Source organism: Callionymus lyra, chromosome 10 (genome assembly GCF_982586985.1).
Source record: "Callionymus lyra chromosome 10, fCalLyr1.hap1.1, whole genome shotgun sequence".
Classification (NCBI taxonomy): Eukaryota; Metazoa; Chordata; class Actinopteri; order Syngnathiformes; family Callionymidae; genus Callionymus; species Callionymus lyra.
The window spans coordinates 4,642,214-4,648,213 of record NC_141827.1 but is presented as its reverse complement, the minus strand read 5'-3'; positions in this window follow the sequence as shown (position 1 = coordinate 4,648,213).

Here is a 6,000-nt window from a genome sequence, read left to right as displayed (position 1 = left end):
TGTGATGTGTGACTCTATTGTATCATCAATGTGTGTGTGTTGTTGTGATGTGTGACTATATTGTATCATCAGTGTGTGTGTGTTGTTGTGATGTGTGACTCTATTGTATCATCAGTGTGTGTGTTGTTGTGATGTGTGACTATATTGTATCATCAGTGTGTGTGTGTTGTTCTGATGTGTGACTCTATTGTATCATCAGTGTGTGTGTGTGTTGTTCTGATGTGTGACTCTATTGTATCATCAGTGTGTGTGTGTTGTTGTGATGTGTGACTCTATTGTATCATCAGTATGTGTGTGTTGTTGTGATGTGTGACTCTATTGTATCCTCAGTGTGTGTGTGTTGTTGTGATGTGTGACTCTATTGTATCATCAGTGTGTGTGTGTTGAGGTGATGTGTGACTATATTGTATCATCAGTGTGTGTGTGTTGTTGTGATGTGTGACTCTATTGTATCATCAGTGTGTGTGTTGTTGTGATGTGTGACTATATTGTATCATCAGTGTGTGTGTGTTGTTCTGATGTGTGACTCTATTGTATCATCAGTGTGTGTGTGTTGTTCTGATGTGTGACTCTATTGTATCATCAGTGTGTGTGTGTTGTTGTGATGTGTGACTCTATTGTATCATCAGTATGTGTGTGTTGTTGTGGTGATGTGTGACTCTATTGTATCATCAGTGTGTGTGTGTGTTGTTGTGATGTGTGACTCTATTGTATCATCAGTGTGTGTTTGTTGTTGTGATGTGTGACTCTATTGTATCATCAGTGTGTGTGTGTGTTGTTGTGATGTGTGACTCTGTTGTATCATCAGTGTGTGTGTGTGTTGTTGTGATGTGTGACTCTATTGTATCATCAGTGTGTGTGTTGTTGTGATGTGTGACTCTATTGTATAATCAGTGTGTGTGTTGTTGTGATGTGTGACTCTATTGTATCATCAGTGTGTGTGTTGTTGTGATGTGTGACTCTATTGTATCATCAATGTGTGTGTGTTGTTGTGATGTGTGACTCTATTGTATCATTAGTGTGTGGGTTGTTGTGATGTGTTACTCTATTGTATCATCAGTGTGTGTGTTGTTGTGATGTGTGACTCTATTGTATCATCAATGTGTGTGTGTTGTTGTGATGTGTGACTATATTGTATCATCAGTGTGTGTGTGTTGTTGTGATGTGTGACTCTATTGTATCATCAGTGTGTGTGTTGTTGTGATGTGTGACTATATTGTATCATCAGTGTGTGTGTGTTGTTCTGATGTGTGACTCTATTGTATCATCAGTGTGTGTGTGTGTTGTTCTGATGTGTGACTCTATTGTATCATCAGTGTGTGTGTGTTGTTGTGATGTGTGACTCTATTGTATCATCAGTATGTGTGTGTTGTTGTGATGTGTGACTCTATTGTATCCTCAGTGTGTGTGTGTTGTTGTGATGTGTGACTCTATTGTATCATCAGTGTGTGTGTGTTGTTGTGATGTGTGACTCCATTGTATCATGAGTGTGTGTGTTTGTTGTTGTGATGTGTGACTCTATTGTATCATCTGTGTGTGTGTGTTGTTGTGATTTGTGACTCTATTGTATCATCAGTGTGTGTGTGTTGTTGTGATGTGTGACTCTATTGTATCATCAGTGTGTGTGTGTTGTTGTGATGTGTGACTCTATTGTATCATCAGTGTGTGTGTGTGTGTGTTGTTGTGATGTGTGACTCTATTGTATCATCAGTGTGTGTGTTTGTTGTGGTGATGTGTGACTCTATTGTATCATCAGTGTGTGTGTGTGTTGTTGTGATGTGTGACTCTATTGTATCATCAGTGTGTGTTTGTTGTTGTGATGTGTGACTCTATTGTATCATCAGTGTGTGTGTGTGTTGTTGTGATGTGTGACTCTATTGTATCATCAGTGTGTGTGTGTGTTGTTGTGATGTGTGACTCTATTGTATCATCAGTGTGTGTGTTGTTGTGATGTGTGACTCTATTGTATAATCAGTGTGTGTGTTGTTGTGATGTGTGACTCTATTGTATCATCAGTGTGTGTGTTGTTGTGATGTGTGACTCTATTGTATCATCAATGTGTGTGTGTTGTTGTGATGTGTGACTCTATTGTATCATCAGTGTGTGTGTTGTTGTGATGTGTTACTCTATTGTATCATCAGTGTGTGTGTGTTGTGATGTGTGACTCTATTGTATCATCAATGTGTGTGTGTTGTTGTGATGTGTGACTATATTGTATCATCAGTGTTAGTGTTGTTGTGATGTGTGACTATATTGTATCATCAGTGTGTGTGTTGTTGTGATGTGTGACTCTATTGTATCATCAGTGTGTGTGTTGTTGTGATGTGTGACTCTATTGTATCATCAATGTGTGTGTGTTGTTGTGATGTGTGACTATATTGTATCATCAGTGTGTGTGTGTTGTTGTGATGTGTGACTCTATTGTATCATCAGTGTGTGTGTTGTTGTGATGTGTGACTCTATTGTATCATCAGTGTGTGTGTTGTTGTGATGTGTGACTCTATTGTATCATCAATGTGTGTGTGTTGTTGTGATGTGTGACTCTATTGTATCATTAGTGTGTGTGTTGTTGTGATGTGTTACTCTATTGTATCATCAGTGTGTGTGTTGTTGTGATGTGTGACTCTATTGTATCATCAATGTGTGTGTGTTGTTGTGATGTGTGACTATATTGTATCATCAGTGTGTGTGTGTTGTTGTGATGTGTGACTCTATTGTATCATCAGTGTGTGTGTTGTTGTGATGTGTGACTATATTGTATCATCAGTGTGTGTGTGTTGTTCTGATGTGTGACTCTATTGTATCATCAGTGTGTGTGTGTGTTGTTCTGATGTGTGACTCTATTGTATCATCAGTGTGTGTGTGTTGTTGTGATGTGTGACTCTATTGTATCATCAGTGTGTGTGTTGTTGTGATGTGTGACTCTATTGTATCATCAATGTGTGTGTGTTGTTGTGATGTGTGACTATATTGTATCATCAGTGTTAGTGTTGTTGTGATGTGTGACTATATTGTATCATCAGTGTGTGTGTTGTTGTGATGTGTGACTCTATTGTATCATCAGTGTGTGTGTTGTTGTGATGTGTGACTCTATTGTATCATCAATGTGTGTGTGTTGTTGTGATGTGTGACTATATTGTATCATCAGTGTGTGTGTGTTGTTGTGATGTGTGACTCTATTGTATCATCAGTGTGTGTGTTGTTGTGATGTGTGACTCTATTGTATCATCAGTGTGTGTGTTGTTGTGATGTGTGACTCTATTGTATCATCAATGTGTGTGTGTTGTTGTGATGTGTGACTCTATTGTATCATTAGTGTGTGTGTTGTTGTGATGTGTTACTCTATTGTATCATCAGTGTGTGTGTTGTTGTGATGTGTGACTCTATTGTATCATCAATGTGTGTGTGTTGTTGTGATGTGTGACTATATTGTATCATCAGTGTGTGTGTGTTGTTGTGATGTGTGACTCTATTGTATCATCAGTGTGTGTGTTGTTGTGATGTGTGACTATATTGTATCATCAGTGTGTGTGTGTTGTTCTGATGTGTGACTCTATTGTATCATCAGTGTGTGTGTGTGTTGTTCTGATGTGTGACTCTATTGTATCATCAGTGTGTGTGTGTTGTTGTGATGTGTGACTCTATTGTATCATCAGTATGTGTGTGTTGTTGTGATGTGTGACTCTATTGTATCCTCAGTGTGTGTGTGTTGTTGTGATGTGTGACTCTATTGTATCATGAGTGTGTGTGTTTGTTGTTGTGATGTGTGACTCTATTGTATCATCTGTGTGTGTGTTGTTGTGATTTGTGACTCTATTGTATCATCAGTGTGTGTGTGTTGTTGTGATGTGTGACTCTATTGTATCATCAGTGTGTGTGTGTGTGTGTTGTTGTGATGTGTGACTCTATTGTATCATCAGTGTGTGTGTGTTGTTGTGATGTGTGACTCTATTGTATCATCAGTGTGTGTGTGTGTGTGTTGTTGTGATGTGTGACTCTATTGTATCATCAGTGTGTGTGTGTGTTGTTGTGATGTGTGACTATATTGTATCATCAGTGTGTGTGTTTGTTGTGGTGATGTGTGACTCTATTGTATCATCAGTGTGTGTGTGTGTTGTTGTGATGTGTGACTCTATTGTATCATCAGTGTGTGTTTGTTGTTGTGATGTGTGACTCTATTGTATCATCAGTGTGTGTGTGTGTTGTTGTGATGTGTGACTCTATTGTATCATCAGTGTGTGTGTGTGTTGTTGTGATGTGTGACTCTATTGTATCATCAGTGTGTGTGTTGTTGTGATGTGTGACTCTATTGTATCATCAATGTGTGTGTGTTGTTGTGATGTGTGACTCTATTGTATCATCAGTGTGTGTGTTGTTGTGATGTGTTACTCTATTGTATCATCAGTGTGTGTGTTGTTGTGATGTGTGACTCTATTGTATCATCAATGTGTGTGTGTTGTTGTGATGTGTGACTATATTGTATCATCAGTGTTAGTGTTGTTGTGATGTGTGACTATATTGTATCATCAGTGTGTGTGTTGTTGTGATGTGTGACTCTATTGTATCATCAGTGTGTGTGTTGTTGTGATGTGTGACTCTATTGTATCATCAATGTGTGTGTGTTGTTGTGATGTGTGACTATATTGTATCATCAGTGTGTGTGTGTTGTTGTGATGTGTGACTCTATTGTATCATCAGTGTGTGTGTTGTTGTGATGTGTGACTCTATTGTATCATCAGTGTGTGTGTTGTTGTGATGTGTGACTCTATTGTATCATCAATGTGTGTGTGTTGTTGTGATGTGTGACTATATTGTATCATCAGTGTGTGTGTATTGTTGTGATGTGTGACTCTATTGTATCATCAATGTGTGTGTGTTGTTGTGATGTGTGACTATATTGTATCATCAGTGCGTGTGTGTTGTTGTGATGTGTGACTCTATTGTATCATCAATGTGTGTGTGTTGTTGTGATGTGTGACTCTATTGTATCATCAATGTGTGTGTGTTGTTGTGATGTGTGACTATATTGTATCATTAGTGTGTGTGTTGTTGTGATGTGTTACTCTATTGTATCATCAGTGTGTGTGTTGTTGTGATGTGTGACTCTATTGTATCATCAATGTGTGTGTGTTGTTGTGATGTGTGACTATATTGTATCATCAGTGTGTGTGTGTTGTTGTGATGTGTGACTCTATTGTATCATCAGTGTGTGTGTTGTTGTGATGTGTGACTCTATTGTATCATCAGTGTGTGTGTTGTTGTGATGTGTGACTCTATTGTATCATCAATGTGTGTGTGTTGTTGTGATGTGTGACTATATTGTATCATCAGTGTGTGTGTATTGTTGTGATGTGTGACTCTATTGTATCATCAATGTGTGTGTGTTGTTGTGATGTGTGACTATATTGTATCATCAGTGCGTGTGTGTTGTTGTGATGTGTGACTCTATTGTATCATCAATGTGTGTGTGTTGTTGTGATGTGTGACTCTATTGTATCATCAATGTGTGTGTGTTGTTGTGATGTGTGACTATATTGTATCATCAGTGTTAGTGTTGTTGTGATGTGTGACTATATTGTATCATCAGTGTGTGTGTTGTTGTGATGTGTGACTCTATTGTATCATCAGTGTGTGTGTTGTTGTGATGTGTGACTCTATTGTATCATCAATGTGTGTGTGTTGTTGTGATGTGTGACTATATTGTATCATCAGTGTGTGTGTGTTGTTGTGATGTGTGACTCTATTGTATCATCAGTGTGTGTGTTGTTGTGATGTGTGACTCTATTGTATCATCAATGTGTGTGTGTTGTTGTGATGTGTGACTATATTGTATCATCAGTGCGTGTGTGTTGTTGTGATGTGTGACTCTATTGTATCATCAGTGTGTGTGTGTTGTTGTGATGTGTGACTATATTGTATCATCAGTGCGTGTGTGTTGTTGTGATGTGTGACTCTATTGTATCATCAGTGTGTGTGTGTTGTTGTGATGTGTGACTATAT